Here is a 17,191-nt window from a genome sequence, read left to right on the forward strand (position 1 = left end):
GTCAATTTCTATGAACAACTTTTGCCTAGAGTTTTATTGGAATGGCACTAAACAGACAGATCAACATGAGGTGAGTTGTTAAGTCCTCCCTTTAGGGCTTCCCTTTGCACCTATCTCTTAGGGAAAATTTCTCTTCACCCTCTTGATTCTCCCCCAGTAATGTATTGCTGTTGTTACTCAATATTTGTTGGGTCGGGGTGGGGGTCGGGGGCAGCCTCTGCTGTTCTCCTTTGGTCTCAGCTTGGGCAGGTGCTGTGCCTGGGAGGGGGGACAGTTCAGCGATTCTGTCCCTCCCCCATCGGCAGGGGACTTCTGGTCTGAGTGTAGTTTTACCCTTCTCCCCCAGGATTGAGCAATTTACTCTTCTCCCAGCTGCCATGGAACCTGTGCCCTAAGGCACTCTCCTTTCCCCAGTGGTTATATATGTATTTTTCCATAAAGGATATAGGGAGAAGGATCTGCACGGAACTCTGTGCTTCTCTGAAAGCACTGTTCCCTTTACCCAGACCTGAATCAAGAGATAGGTCTGCCCAGGTTGCTCACCCTCACCCCATCTTTCTTGTGAGCATCAAGTGTGTCCCACGAGAAGGGCCTGTAAGCGGGTGTGGATTTCCCTGAAGTCTGCAGCTCTCAAGGGGGCTATACATCCACACAGGCCCCACGCATGGCTTTTAACATCTCATTCAAAAGTTTGGTTGGATTCTTCCTTCCAGCTTATATGGTGTACAATTCCATAACAGGTAATCGAGGACCTGTGTCCCGTCTCTCCTTGGTGGTGCCTGCTTTTCCTTAGATTTCAGCTTAGTTTATTGCCTTCCATCACAGTTCTCTGATGAGTTCATGAAAAGGTGTCATTTTGTAAATTATTTGGCACTTTTGGGGGGTAAGGGTGAGAGCAATGCACTTTGCAGAGCTCTGCACTCTAAGTGGGAGCCAGAAATCTGACTGATCTTTTGCATTTAAAAGTCCAGATGCTTACTTTATTGAGCAATGTTAGAAAATCTTTAAAAATAGAATTTGTATTTTCACTTTGGAATCTTTGAGAGTACAAATCACTCTATGCATAGCTAAAGTAAGAGACTAATATGTCTTTGTTTCTGCCTCCTGCAACTGGTGTCTTTTTGTTCTTTTTCTTATGTGTATTTTTAAATGTAAGTTTTGCTACAGAGAGGTACCACCACACACCAGTCAGAATGGCCATCGTTAAAAACTCTACAAATAACAAATGTCAGAGGGGGTGTGGAGAAAAGGGAACCCTCCTACACTGTTGGTGGGAGTGTAAATTGGTACAACCACTATGGGGAACAGTAGGGAGTTTCCTTAGAAAACTAAAAATAGAATTACCATGTGATCCAGCATCCCACTCCTGGGAATATATCCAGACAAAACTAATCCAAAAAGATACATGCACCCCTATGTTCATAGCAGCAATATTTACAATAGCCAAGACATGGAAACACATAAATGTCCCCTCACAGATGAATGGATAAAGAAGATATAGTATTTATACACAATGGATTACTACTCAGCAATAAAAAGAATAAAATAATGCCATTTGCAGCAACATGGATGCAACTCGAGGTTATCATACTAAGTGAAGTAAGTCAGAAAGAGAAAGACAAATACCATATGATATCACTTATATGTGGAATTTAAAACATGACACAAAGGATCCTATCTATGAAACAGAAACAGACTCACGGATGCAGAGAACAGACTTACGGTTGCCAAGGGGGAAGGAGCTGGGGGAGGGATGGAGGGGGAGGTTGAGGTTAGCAGATGCAAGCTCTTAAATGTAGAATGGATAAGCACCAAGATCCTACTGTACAGCACAGGAAACTATATTCAGTATCCTATGATAAGCCATAATGGGAAAGAATATAGGAAGAGAGAATGTATATACATGTACAACTGAGTCACTTTGCTGTGCAGCAGAAATTAGCACAATGCTGTAAACCAAGTATACTTCAATTAAAACAATTTTAAGTTTCGGCTAGGATATATTTCACATGGTTCAAAATTCAAAAGACTGTACAATAAACAAATCTGCCTCCCATTTCTATTTCCCTACTACCTTGTTCTGTCTGCAGAAAGCCAGTGAGACAAGTTTCTTGTTATCTTATTAGAAATATTATACGCAATTATAAGAAGATACTTTTATTCTTTTTCCACTCATGTTTACACAAATGGTAGTGTGCTTTATGGGGCTTTCCCGCTGGCTCAGTGGTAAAGGATCTACCTGCAGTGCAGGAGATAAGGCAGGAGTTGCCAGTTTGAGAAGATCCCCTGGGTTGAGAAGATCCCCTGGAGCAGGAAACGGCAACTCACTCCAGTATTCTTGCCTGGGAAATCCCATGGACAGAGGAGCCTGGCAGGCTATAGTCCATGGGGTTGCAAAACACGCAGTCGCAGTCATTGTATTCCTTGCCTCCTTGTGTGCCAGGCTCCTTGGAGGAACTCAAGTGAACAGAGGTGAGGACTTCTAGGCTGAGAGAATAGTGAGATTTCAGACACTGTCAATAAGACACACTCCTAGGAACACGTATGTAACACATGGGCTGTCAGGATGCGGGGCTCCGCCTCTGGGCCACGGAGGAAGCTAACATTGAAAGTAGCTGGGCTAGGGTGGGCAGGGGTCTCCCTGGCAGGAGGTGGCTCCTGGCTGGCCAAGGGCAAGCTTCTATGCTTTGGGTTAAGCAGGCAGGACCCCAGGCAAGGTCTAGAACTCTCTATCCTGAAGAGTGTGAGACAGCTTAGTTTTTATTTTAGTTTTTCAGTAGAGTATGGACAGAGGGAAGGGAAACAGGATTATGTGATGAGGCCCACAACTGGGAGAGACAAGGACATAACTGTGAGCCCAGAGTGGTGGTGGCAAGTGCAGAGATGGGGGTCAGGACAGAGCTAACGTCTCCCAGACAGAGCTAAACCCCCACAGAGAGTCTGAGCCAATCTTATCTCCTTCTTAGGGGCAGGGCCACCTGCTGACTTGCTGGTGAGGAAGTACTGCAACTGCATCTCAAAAACTCAGTTATTTAGGGACTTCCCTGGAAGTCCAGTGATTAAGACTTTGGCTTCCAATGAGGAGCGGGTGCAGGTTCCACCTCTAGTTGGAGAGCTAAGCTCACATGCTTTGTGGCCAAAAAAAAAAAACAAATCAGAAACAATGTCATAACAAATTGAATAAAGACTTTAGAAAAATGGATCACATTTTTTTAAAAAATCTAAAAAAAAAAGATTAATTTATCCAGTTCGTGGAGCTGCCCCTGAAGCATCCCTCTGCCTGTGCAGTGTCTGGGACCATCCTGTCTGTCCAGTGGGCTGGACCACCCCTGTCAGGAATGCCCCGCTGCCCCACTGAAGCCTGCCAGCCTCCCTGGCCCTGGGCTCCTTCATGCCGCAAGAGCTTGAGTCCCCGAGCCTGGCCGTGGCTGCACCGGGCAACTCTCCTGCGGTGGGTGCACCTTCTCAGAGCTGCAGGTCCTTGGTCTCCCCCAGCACCGAAACTGGGGCCATTCCCGGAGCCCCCAGACCCCACACAGCCCACAGTGGCTCTCTCACCACAGCACTAAACCTGTGTGAGGAGCTGGTGTTCTAGGGTCCACGTCTCTAGAGGTGGGCGACAGGGGAGAGCCGTAGCTGTCACTGAGGGGTGGGGGTGGCAGGGAGACACTGTAGGTTAACCAAGCTAGCCAGCTCTGATGGCATGTTAGTTTCCAGGCTCTGCCTTAAGGTCGTTAAATATGTTATCTTCATAAATCCTCATCCCTATGAGGCAAGACCAATTTTACCCCATTTACGAGAGGAAGAAACTGAGGCCCTGACTTCAGACAAGAACATCCTTCTGAGAATCACTCGGTGTGGAGACCGGGGACCCAGCTCCTTGGCTACCAGCCAGCTGCCCTGTCCAGGTACTGCTGCACACAGGCCCGGACTTTTCCCTGACCTCCTGCACAGTGAGACTTGAAGGAGGGAGAAACAGAGGCTGACTAAGGGACAAGCTGGCGGTCCCAGGTGTGCCCAGCTCAGATCTGCAGGCTGCTGGGCCCCAGCAGGACACACGGCTGCCCATGTGCCTTCCCAGGAATATTTGATGCCCAAGGGATTAGAGGCCACCAGCCCAAATGCAATCACTAAAGGGTTCAGTCTAGGGAGGATTAGCCAAGGGAGATTTGGAGGAAGTTATCCACAAATCACTGTGGCTCTTGGAGGCGAAGATTACTTGGGGATCAGAAGAGGTCCTGTTGGATGAGCAGAAGCCGACAGCAGGACGTCGGGTGCTTGCTTTCTTGGGGTTCCCAGCTCCCCCTCAGAGAGCCCAGGCTGAGTCCCAGGGCAGTGGGGGCCCTGGCCAATGGGACCCTCCCTGGAGACTGGGCCCTGCAGGAAAGGGTGCCTGCCTGGGGTCAGGCCTCTGGCTTTGGGTCACTCCCTCCCTCCTGGGGCCCCACTGTCCTCATCCACCATGTGGGGCTCCTGCAACCCACCAGGAGGCCACCAACCACAGTGGGCAAGTGCCCCAGCTGCCAGCAGGGGATTATTTGATTCTAGGCTCTGCACCCTTATGGATCCTGCCTGCCAGAGTCCATCATCCCTCCCCTGTCCAAGGCAAGTAACTGAACCTCCCCCCGATATGAACCTACCCGGGTTAAAGGAAGGGTTTGTGACATGCGCCCAGCATGGTAAGAGCTCCATAAACAATCTGTGGTTATTGTCAACCAAGGGGCCTTGCCAGCACTCCCATTCTGTGAGTGAGAAAGAGGGCTCCATATACGGCCCCATGCTGCCACCTGGCAGTCACAGGGAAGGAAATGAAACTGAAGAGTGTGAGGAAAAGAAGGGCCTGAGTTCTTACCAAGCAAAAAACGCTTTACATGAGTTATCTCATGCAAGTTACCTAATAACTCATATAGAGTGGTATTGCTATTTATGTGGCCAGAAACATTACTTATGTCATTAATCTTACAACACCCGTTCAGGTGGACATTTATTTTCTCTATTAAATTGATAGAGGGCAGCAAGGTTCAGAGAAGTTAAGTAACTTTCCAAGGTCACACAGCAAGCAAAATCAGAGTGAGAATTGGAACCCGATCTGTTTGGAAGCTGAACTCCTAATTGTTTGAGCATCATGTGCCTCCCCCAGAGAAGCTCTGGATCCTCTCGCAGGGGAGGGGGTTTGGCAGGGAGGACAGGTGTGAACATGGAGGGGGACTCAGAATTAAGCACTTTGGTCAGGGAGCATCCACTTTCATCTTGAATCAGACACTGAGGGCAAGGTCACAGCCCAGCAGTCTTCAGAGTTAACTGAGCAGTTTGCAAACATGTGTTCCATTCCCTCAAAGGTGGGCACAGAAATGAAGAGTCAAAAGGCAGAGCCTGGGAAGGAATACCACAAGTAAGGGAACCTCTTCATTTTCACCTTTATCCTTTGCGTGTTTTATATTTCTCCCAGTGCATTTGAACCACACTGAATAAAACATAACATCACAATAGGGAGAACCTTAGAGATTGTCATGATCATAGTGGGCACTCAATAGTGTATTCAGTGAAGGAAAGAAGAAAGGAATCCAGCCTGGGGAAGCTGAAGCACAGAGTCGGGGAGAGATGTTCCCAAGGTCACACAGCTACATAGAGTTGGGTCTAAACTTTGGGTCTCTGGTCACCTGTTTTCTTTCTACTCCACTAACAGTTCCCAGAGTGGCTGTACTGCAGAGGAAGCGGACGGAAGGCCTACGTGCGAGTTGAAGGTGCTGGGGAGCAAGTGAGAGCTTCAGAGCCAGGGAGTGGCCTGCCAGAATATTATTTTTACCAAGTAACTAGTCTCTTCTGGTTCCTTCCACTGGCTATGAGAAGGTTCATCTGGAGAGAGGGAGGGACTGATCTTACAAATCGTAGACCTGGGCCTGTTATCATATCCAGTCCTGGGCCAAAATTGCTGTTCCGTCTTCTGACTGATTAACACTTGGCCCAGACTGGTCCTTAATTCTTACACCTCCAGCCCCATCATCCCCCACCCCCGAGGGCTCCTTGAGGGAGACGAGCATCGCCCTTCCTCCACTGTCAGGGTCCTCCTGGACCTGCACTGAGCTTACGGGGTGATATCTCCCCTCATTCAGCTACCAGGGACCCTGAAGCATGCCAAAGCCTGGGTTAGGCCCTTCCACAACATTATTTTATTTAATAATTCTCACAACCACATTAAGAGGCAGTAACTTTTTCTCTTTTCACTAGACTTGTTTTTAGGTTCACAGGAAAACTGAGCAGAAAGTATAGAGAGTTCCCACATACCCCCTGCCCCACCACCTCCCCCACCATCAACATCCCCCACCAGAGCGCTACACGTTACAGTCAATGAACCTACGCTGACCCGTCCTTATCAAAGCCCACAGTTCATCCTAGGGTTCATTCTTGGTGCTATAGTTCTATGGGTTTGTGTAATGGAGCAGGACCCTATGAGGCCTTCCCGGGACAGACCCCTCCCCCATATCCTCTGCTTTAGCTCCTCTCTGAAGGATCAAGATAATAGCACATGATGCCCATTTCCTGAGTTGTTTTATAGATGCTAAAATCCCCCACCAAATGAAAGACATTAACTTCTTGATGACCATGAGCACATAACCCCCAGCCTACTAGGGTTTGGCTGCCCCCCAAGCAGGGGCTCTGAGGCAGGAGCCAGTTCCTCTCCCAAGCCATGCACACAGCTTTAGAGTAAGTCTCATGTGTGCCTGAATTTCAGCTCCGCCCCATGAGGCCTTGGGCAGACCCCCAGTTTCCTTGTTGTGGTGTTAATCCTTGCCAGCAGGTTCCAGGGTTGGAGACAACGGGGCACAGCTCCTAGCACACGGTGGCTGGCTCTTATTCTTGACCCAGGTGGGATTGCCCAGCCGGCTCTAGCTTGGAAATACCTCCTGTCCAGAAAATATATCTAAAGGGGGCCAGGGGTCATGGAGCCCACCTTCCAATTTTCCAGCTGGCAAACAGGAATTAATTAGGCCTCCATTAGAGCCATTACAACTTTATCACCCATGAAACAGATCCATGTGCCCCATCTGATTTTCATTTCCAAATCAGGCAGCAGCATTGACCTTGCTGCGGGGTGCTGGGGCTGAGAGGAGCTTGTTAGTGTGAAGTCCCTTCCCCCCAGCAAAGGCCAGGCAGCTTCTCACTTGCTCTTCTAGCACAGTGGAGCAGTTGGCGCTCCTTTATGGGCACATCAAGATTTCTGGGGAGTTTGTTAAATGCAGACTCCAGCCCTACTCCTGTTCCCAACTGTTAAATTGGGGTCTGCAGAGAAGGCCAGGAGCCTCTATTTGCACCAAGCTGTTCCCGGTGATTTTGGTTTAGAAACCACTGCCTTAGGGCACCCCAAGGCATCTGCCTCACCACTGGCCTCTCCAAGGAGGAGAGTCCAAGAAGCAATGCTGGGAAGGTTCATGTGAGTTCATGGAGGAGGAAGGGGGAGGAAGGATCTCACTGTCCTTCATCCTTCACAGAGAGAGGCACTGTTAGCTTGGGGTAGGAACCCAGACTCTAGAGTCACAAGCACAGCACTTTAAGCATCAGCTCAGCCACGTGTATTAGCTGTGTATCCTTCTCGGATTACTTCTAACTTTCAGAATCTACTTAACATTAAAATGGGAATTCTAGTAACTATTTCAAAGAATTGTGCTTCTTGAGAGTATATGAGAGTCATTATGGAAATACATAACACCAGGCCTGGCAGGTGGACCTATTATCAATTTGTTGCCTTTCAACTCCAAATTCACGCTTCTTTCCTCTGCTTTGTAATACTGCAATTGGACCCTGGTTTCTTCTCTGCCAGCTGGTGTTCAGTTTAGTTCAGTTCATTCACTCAGCTGTGTCGAACTCTTTGTGACCCCATGGACTGCAGCACGCAAGCTTCCCTGTCCATCACCAACTCCTGGAGCTTACTCAAACTCATGTCCATCGAGTCAATAATGCCATCCAACCATTTCTTCCTCTGCCGCCCCATTCTCCTCTTGCTTTCAATCTTTCCCAGCATCAGGGTCTTTTCAAATGAGTCAGTTCTTCCCATCAGGTGGCCAAAGTATTGGAGTTTCAGCTTCAGCATCAGTCCTTCCAATGAGTATTCAGCACTGATTTCCTTAAGGATGGACTGGTTGGATCTCCTTGCTGTCCAAGGGACTCTCAAGAGTCTTCTCCAACACTTCAGTTCAAAAGCATCAATTCTTTGGCATTCAGCTTTCTTTATAGTCCAACTCTCACATCCATACATGACTAATGGAAAAACCATAGCTTTGACTAGATGGACCTTTGTCAGAAAAATAATGTCTCTGCTTTTTAATATGCTGTCTAGGTTTGTCATAGCTTTTCTTCCAAGGAGCAAGCGTCTTTTGATTTCATGGCTGCAGTCACCATCTGCAGTGATTTTGGAGCCCAAGAAAGTAAAGCCAGCTGGTGTAATGTTAGGCTTTGTCAGCAGAGGGAGCCAGAGGGACACTGTACGGCACACAGAGTGCCCCTGCTGGCTCCAGGGTGCCTTTTTCTTCCTGCAAGGTGACTGCCAGCAGCAACTGGAATCTCTCACCCAGCAAGGCCCCCCACAGGTGTCCTCCAGTTGGCAGGACATGAACATCTTTACCATCCAGTGGGAGGCAGGCACACTCTTTCCAAAGCGGACTGGATCTCACCCAATTTATTTCTCTCATTGTTGGGTAATCTCCTTCATCCTTAGAAGCATCAGCTGCTTCCTGCATTTTCTATTCCTCTATTCCCTAGAGTCTTCTATTGCCCCTTTTAATAGTTAATTATCTTTCACTAGTTAATAATTCTTTGTATTAAAATTTCCCTATTCAAACAGCTGGTATGATTTTTGTCTCCTGAATGGACCCTGGCGAATATAGAGTAGGTATTTAAAAATGATAGCTCGTGTGCTCGCTCTGTGTGTAAAAGTATTTTTACATACACTATTTAACAGGCAGGGGGAAATGACCACATACCACCAGAAGCTGTGGTGACTCTGGAAATCGTATCCCCAATCTGAAAGACTCACTTCCTTCTTCAAGGGGTTCTTGGGTGTTACCACTGTACGCTTCTCAGGGACAGTCTAGGGGAAGCTGTAGGGAGTGACGGTGACGTGAACACAGCCATAAAGAAAAGTATCACAGTCCTCTGCAGAAATCATGTAGCTCTCAAAGATTACACTAGGAGAAAGACTCATAAATAAGGACCAGAAACTAGTGATGAGGGCCATGGCTCGAGGAAGGGAGCACAGTTCTTCTAGGGTAAGAAGAATGTGTGACTCAGGAAAGACCCTGAAAGCTCAGCCTGTGTGTCCTTAGCCGTGCCAAAAGACTGTGAGTGACTAGGGGGAGGTTTGGAAGCTTCAGTACACAGCTCTCTTTCTCCTCTATGCAGCTTGTGCAGGTGTCAGTAAAGGGAGGACTGTGTTAAAAAGAACCCATTTACATTGTTCTTTAGGTATACATGAACCCCACAGATCCCATCAATAGGGCAATATTCTGGTACCCAAATTGGGGACTAGCAGGTGAAGTTCCCCTCCCCACCCAACCCATTGGAAGCTGGCTCAATGATGCTTTCTTCTGACTGGTTCTGTTACTTTTTCTCACCTCAGCAGCTGGTAGCCAGGATGGAGGCAAGCCTTGGATGGAATATCTGTGGTCAATGTTCTGGCCATGTGCTCTTGTCTCAAGGCTATGCTGGAGGTGGGTGTGGCAGGACCGTGCATGATCACATTGGTGGGACCCCAGGGTCCCAGTGGTGAACTCTGGGCTGTGCCTTCCCAGTAGGGACATCCTGCCCTCTGCATAGACCTAAGATCCCTGACTACATGTCCTAGTCGTGGTGGTCCAGAGAGCAAGGCAGTTGGAAGGGAAGCACGTAAGGGCCAAAATCCCATTTGAAGATACTGAAGGTGGTCAGACAGAGAGGCATTTGCAAGACTGAGATTACAACCCAGGGCCCTGCATTACTTGCATTCACTCAGAGTTAATGCAGCCCTTTCAGCCACAGAAAGGATGGGATTTTCTCAGGTACAGAGAAGCTGAGCTGGGCTGTGATTAGTGGAAATGGCCACTAGGTGTCACTGCACCACCACCAGCCCCGGCTGCACTGTGGCCTGGATTCCACATTTCCAGAGCAAGGTCAAAGCTAAAGACCAATTCTGGCTGAATGGAGGAGCACTGTTTATTCATCTCATGCATACAGTTTAAAAAAATTTTTTTAATTGAAATATAGTTGATGTTAAATATTTTATTATTTTCAGGCGAGCTACAAAATGATTTGACATTTGCATACATTACGAAATGATCACAGTAAGTCTAGTAACCATCTGTTCCCATACAAAATTATTACAATATTATTGACCATATTCCTTATGCTATAATATACAGTGAAGGGGATTTTGAACTTCTGTCATTGAAAACATCGTAAAAGGAACAGCAACTCCCAGGTCAAAGGAAAAGAGTCCTGTTTATTTCCCTAGAGAGTGGGTCTCTCTCTACAGACAGGACAGCTTAGACGGCAGCAATGGCCAGGCTGGCTGGAGACTCCCACTGAGCCCACGCTGGAGAGCTGTTGCTGCCACATTGCTGCTGCTGCTGCTGCTAAGTCGCTTCAGTTGTGTCCGACTCTGTGCAACCCCAGAGACGGCAGCCCACCAGGCTCCCCCGTCCCTGGGATTCTCCAGGCAAGAACACTGGAGTGGGTTGCCATTTCCTTCTCCAATGCGTGAAAGTGAAAAGTGAAAGTGAAGTTGCTCAGTCGTGTCTGACTCTTCGAGACCCCATGGACTGCAGCATACCAGGCTCCTCTGTCCATGGGATTTTCCAGGCAAGAGTACTGGAGTGGGGTGCCCTTGGGGCTTGTTTTTCCTGACTAATTGCTTCCCCTTAATGCCGTCTATGGGGTCGCACAGAGTCGGACACGACTGAAGCGACTTAGCAGCAGCAGCAGCAGATGATGACTGTGACTTAGAATCCTTAGGCTTTGGCTCCCCCGAGTGTGTGCCATGGAAGGGACCTTAGACATCTCCAAGTTCAGCCCCTTCATTTTAAAGAAGGAAGTCCAGAGAGGGACGTCCTCAGAGCACACACAGCTGGATGGAGGCAGCACCAAGACTTGAACCTGAGACTCCAGAGGACTTGCCCAGTGCTCTGTCCACTCTGCCATGCCCCCTGTATTCACGCTACACAAGCTCAGCCATTCATTCTCTTAACACTACTGGCACTCACTCTATGCTATTTTCTCTTTGTGCCTGGACAGAATTGGAAATATCTAAAGACACAGGATGACATGGCGTGTCAGTGATCCCATCAGAGCTGCACAGCTTGGGGGTGGGGGGATCAGTTCCCTTCCCCTTGGTCAAGAGTATTTACCAATGTCATGCAGTAGTTATGCAAAAAGGGGGGGCAGAAATGAGATGGAGTCAGGCAGGTGATGGGGCAATTGTGCACACAGGGCAGCCTAGATGGCAGCAACGGCCAGGCTGGCTGGAGACTGCCACTGAGCCCACACTGGAGGCTTGAGTTCGAAGGAACCTCTGGGAGGCGGATGCTTTGAAGCTGTAACAACTGTGACCTCCAGGGGGCAGTGTTTTGCCACATCCTGCTCGGTCCAAGGCACTTCCACGCACAGAAAGCAAATCTTTTAAGGGAACAGAGGGGTGTTTAAAACAAGAGTCTAACTATGGGTAGAAAAAGAAAGACATAACAGTCTGGACTTGAAATTGATCTCAGGAAGGCAGTCATTTTATCGTTTTGCCTGTCTCTTCTCTTACTCAGGCAATTAGATAGTTGGCAGAGCTGAAAGGTTGGGGAATTACGTCTCTGGGTCCAGCCCCTGTCAAGTGGTCCTTCTCCTGTCTGTTGTCCAGAGTTGTTCATATCCTTATATACCCTCTGGGGGCATTCAGTGGTCTCAGAAAGAATGGCCTAGAATCTGGCTAGAAGGGTCTAGAACTTGCTGCAGCCTGGGCAGCCTGGAGACCGTCCACCTTCCTCTCCACTGACCTCCACCAGGCTGCAAAGTTGGCCCAACTGCTCACCTCGCATCCATCTGCTCAGAACCAGGCCAGTGCTGCCGCTTGACTCATTACTGACCACTCCGCCTGGATATTAAGCACTTTAGGCTCTGCTGGGGGATGGTTAATCAACAACCTTGTCAGAGTGATGGATTCTTCTAGGATTATTGCTTAATGAGCTTGTTTAGAGGTAAAAATCAACTAGGACATCAGTTCTCAGGGAGCAGGAAGGAGGGGAGCAGTGAGCTTGGAGGTGGTGAGAGGGATCTCAGATATTCTAAGCAGCAGTGAGGGGCTGGGGGTGGGGAAGCATGGCAAGAGGCCTCTGACCAGAGCAGAACTTAAGCTTGGATTCATCAGGCATTTCACAGCCGCCCTGGTTGCTGCAGCCCAGAGCATTTCACCACTCAGTGGAGCTGCAAAAGCAGTGATTCCTAGGTGATTCCTTAGTGATTCCTAAGTCATCCAAGGACCACAGGCATCACTTGCTGTGCTTAGTCACTCAGTTGTCTCCAACTCTTTGTGACCTTGTGGACTGCAGCCCACCAGGCTCCTCTGTCCATGGGGATTCTCCAGGCAAGAATACTAGAGTGGGTTGCCATGCCCTCCTCCAGGGAATCTTTCCAATCCAGGTACTGAACCCAGGTCTCCCACACTGCAGGTGGATTCTTTACCGTCTGAGCCACAAGGGAAGCCCTTGAGCTTTAAAAAAAAAAAAGCAGATTCACAGACTAGTCTAGTGTCAGACTTTCTGGATCAGAATTTCTAAAGCTTGTTATAAAAGTTATTCCAGGTGACTTTTATGCACAATGAAGTCTGAGAGGCACAACCTGATTGGCATCGTAAGTCAGCATTTCCACCGGCAACAGATTTTGAATGATTGGGCTCTATGGCCTCCACTCCCATCAACACCCATAGACCTCAGCCTTCCTCCTTCTGTTTTAATCTCTTGTCACTGGTCTCTCCCATCTTATTTGTCTGTATTGCTCCCTGCATGCCTCATCTGTCCTCTCCCTGTCTGTCTGAATCATCCTCCCCCCACCGCCCCAGCTCTCCATCTCCATCTGCTTGTTGTTCCCTCTCCCCACATTTTTCTCTTTCCTCTGCACTTAAGATTTGGAAGGCAGCAGAGAGGCAGAAGCCTTATTCTGCCTCTGGGCAGGGTGGGCAGACACGTGGGCTTCAGAAGTTGTGAAATTTTGTCCAGAAATTCACCCGCTTAGGGCTACAGGCAGCCGTGACCATTTCTGGCCACTCCCTATAATGTCTGGTGAGGGTGGAGGTAGCAGCTTCATCGTTCTCTCTTGGTGGTGAACCTGGGACTTAGTGGCGATCTTCTCTGGCCTAGGACTTCCCTGGTGGCTCAGACTGTAAAGCATCTGCCCGCAATGCGGGATACCCGGGTTTCGATCTCTGGGTCAGGAAGATCCCCTGGAGAAGGAAGTGGCAACACACTCCAGTACTCTTGCCTGGAAAATTCCAAGGATAGAGGAGCCTGGTGGACTATAGTCCGTGAGGTTGCAAAGAGTCGGATAGGACTGAGCGACTTCACTTTCTTTCTTTCTCTGGCCTGTGCTCCTCCAGCTGATCCAACAGCTTTGTGAGCAACTCGCTCCCTGTGTTAAACTCCTCCTTCGTAAGATACCTTGAGCGGCTCCTGTTTTACACTTGCTTGATGCTGCCTGCTGCACTCTCTGTTCCTCCCTCCCACCTAACCTTACTTCTATTCCACAGTCTCTCCCCTTTCCCTGTTCCCAGCCTCGCCTCCTAATTGGCTATTATATGAAACTTAAGGCTTTAAATGTTTACATTGGATAAGTTATAGTGTCTCCATTCTTAATTTAAAACACAAGTGAATTGAATGTGAGGCTCATGTTCTTGAGATTGGGAAACCCATCACTGGACTGAGTTGGTTATCATCTAAGGACCTTGTGGACTCTGTCCTGGGGGTCAGGGCCCTGATGGGGCATAGGGGTTAGGGAGGGAAGGGGCATACATGTGTTGTGCTGCTCCACTGCAATCCTGCCTCTGCCTGGAGGTGGTGAGGAGCAAGTGCTCAAAGCAAACTGGTTCTGTTCTAGGGAGAAGCAAGACTGATGTCATCCCTGATCAGTGGGCTTGCATATGGAACTGTTCTCTGGGGCTGGGCTTCCCTGGTGGGTGGGTGGGTGTGTGCTGTTCTCTAGGGCTGGGCTTCCCTGGTGTGTGTGTGTGTGTGTGTGTGTGTGCGTGTGCGTGTGTGCGTGCGTGCACTTTCAGATGTCCATCCTCACTAGGGTCACCCCCGGCTCTGGGGAAGCAAGACTGTTCTTCCTGCTCCTCCACTTGAGGGCTCCCCAGGCGAAGTTGGGTTTCAGTCCAGGTGTTTGGTTCAACAAAGTGTGCAGGTGTGTTGGACTTTCTAACTGAAAGCACAGGTAGGTGAAGGTCATCTCTGAGTCCTGCCAAAATAGCTCATTCATTTTTTTTTTTTTTGAACTTTCTCCTTTTATTTTAAAACAGTCTGTCTTGATTGGTCAGGACTCATTGTTTTGCATAACAGCCTAGGACTTGGGGTCTTCAGGCATTAGCTCTGTCTACCTCTGAAGCCCAGGCTGTTAACCATGGCCATCTATCCTGGTTAGCCAAGCACAGGGCAAGGACCCACATGATGTGGCCCAGGCTATGCTGCGTCTCACCCTGCTGTGCTACTAAAATGACTGCACACCCTTAGCAGCAGCCCCTGTGAGAGGCAGTTAGTTGGCTGTGTGTTTGTTCCTTGATCAGGACACATCCGCGTCCAAATGCTAACCTAGTTCCTGAGTGTGGGTATTTGCATGATGACACACCCTTGCCCATGCCACCGACATTTTGATTGTTTCTTCTCAGAAAAGTCACACTCTGGAAGGTTCCTGCCCTCCTATTCTTGACACACACATTTGCAAGTATTCCCTCACCGGAGAGATGCATCCAGGAATGAGTTCTCAAATGCCAGTTCTCCTGAGTGAGGTCTGGCCTGGTCACTCTGGAATCTCTTCTGTACTCTGGTGGGTCGTGATCTTTTGGAACTATCTGATGACTTTACAGATTAGGAGGGAGGGAGGTGCTTGCCTTGCTGGTTGGATTTCCCCTTTCCCAAAGGTATTTTTCATCCAGAACTAAGATCTTACTCGTCATGAAGTTGAAGACCTTTACGGGAACCATGTTTTATTTTGCCATCTGGCTGTGAAACAGTCAGGATTCAGATATCAGAGAGTATGATTAATTCTGCAGACACCCACTGATCCACTCCCATGTCACGCACAGCATCCTGTGGCTGGACAGACTGAGAAATGACTGGGTTGGTGGGAGGGGACCGAGATGCGGCTTTTCCCCTGCTTTCCCACAAGGGAACATCTTCTGCTTCTTTCTCTTGGGATTCCAGGTTGGTGTCCTGAAATATTCAGATAACCTGTTTTATGACCTTGGGCGAACCAGAGCTTGACCCAGCTGAGGACCCGGCCCAGGCTCCTTGAAGGCAGCTTTGACTGCATCTAGGCAGGGCAGGCTTTGATGTATATCACCCAGGGGGGCAGCACAGCCCAATGGAACAAGAGCCAGATTCTCATCCTAGGGAAAGACACATTCAAACACAGAAGGCCCAGGGTGAGTAAAGAAGCTTTTCCTTTCTTTGAGTGACTGCAGAGGCAGGCCCCCTTCCCACAGATCTACTCTCAGGACCACCAGGCAACAGAGTGTACCACGTGCTGGCGAGGCTGGCCGAGCTCCATCACACCCTTGGTTCCAGTGGACGGCAGTGACTCTACTTCATTCTTCAAAATTCTCCAGATGCACCCTACCCACCCTACTCTGCCCTGTCTGAGTGCAAACCACTGCCCCTTTAGCTCCAGAGTACCTGCAGCAGAGTGGAGGGAAAGCTGGGGAGCAGATGTTCCTATGACCCCACAGACAGGACTGAAGGGCTGAGAACAGGGGCAACTCTCCTCTGTCCAGAGGACTCCCAGGGAACAGTGGCTTTTCTCAAGGGCTTATCTCCTAGATTCAAGTGACGTTCTTGCATGGACATTTTTTCTACAACTCTAGCAACCTACTTTCCTGTCCACGAGGTAAAGAAACAGTCTCAACTCTGCTCTCCACCTCCCTCCTCTTCTCTTGAGTCTTAAACTCTGTTTCTCAGATTATTTATTTTATTTATGTATTATTATATGCTAGTTTTCTTATTTACTTTCATAAAAGTCCAGCCCAAGATACATTAAAAAAATTCAAGACATTCATACAAAGCAGGAAGAAAGAACAGCAGTCCCCTGCCCCACTCCTACATGGAATTCCTCTCTCGTAACTCTTTCTTCTGAACTCCTTACTTCTAAATAATATTTTATATGGTTACCCCCTTGACTTACCAATTTTAAATGCCTACTGACATCTCGTGATGGAAGATGAAGCTGGGGTGTTCTTAACCCACTTTTGTGCCTGTATCTTCTCTCCTTCCTTTCTCTAATATATTTGTGTCACATATTTTATTAAATCAATATTCCATTTTTATTTTATTACAATTATGTATGTACAATTCTCTGCTGAGTGAAGAAAAACTCCATTTGCTTTCTTCTAGAAGTCTTTGTTCTTCTAGGAATTAATAATTACCTCATTTTAAAAATCTGTTTGGTCTATGTCATTATCCTAATAATTCTTCCAAAACCCTCCAGCAGAAATTCAAAGTCCTTCTGAATACTATTTTACCCATGAATAAGGGATTAGATTGGGGCTTCCCTGGTGTCTCAGATGGTAAAGAATCCGCCTGCAATGTGGGAGACCTAGGTTTGATTCCTGGGTTGGGAAGATCTCCTGAAGGGGAGCATGGCAACCCACTCCAGCATTCTTGCCTGGAGAATCCCCATGGACAGAAGAGCCTGGCAGGCTACACTCCATGAGGTTGCAAAGAGTCGGATTAGATAAAACTTCCCTTTTCTAGGCTGAAAATGTCCCTTTTCAATCCCGACTCAGGGAATGAACCTGGGTCTCCTGCATTGCAGGCAGATCCTTTTTCCCCAAAGATCGCTCTTCCTGATTTCTGCTGGGTTTCTGGCTCTCCCATTTAGCTGTACAGCCCTGGACTCTGGAGTTCCCTAGCCAGTGATGGATCTGGTGTTGAGCCTCCTGTTTCCTGAATTCCAGCTCTTTCTCCTGCTTGGTTTA

At 48.3% G+C, this 17,191-nt stretch overlaps 1 protein-coding gene across 1 annotated transcript in view; it reads right to left on the minus strand.

The window, feature by feature from the left end:
* Nucleotides 1-15,188: 15,188 nt before the first annotated feature.
* The window catches only part of CAPN13 (calpain 13), a 90,344-nt gene continuing 88,341 nt past the window's right edge, over nucleotides 15,189-17,191 (minus strand). Inside the window, exon 22 of the mRNA XM_086323631.1 lies at nucleotides 15,189-15,607. The gene's annotated coding sequence lies outside the window, so the exon portion shown is untranslated. The remainder of the gene's footprint in view (nucleotides 15,608-17,191) is intronic.

Source organism: Bos grunniens, chromosome 11 (genome assembly GCF_055505025.1).
Source record: "Bos grunniens cultivar Pamir isolate PY7600 chromosome 11, Bosgru_T2T1.0, whole genome shotgun sequence".
NCBI classification, from domain to species: Eukaryota; Metazoa; Chordata; class Mammalia; order Artiodactyla; family Bovidae; genus Bos; species Bos grunniens.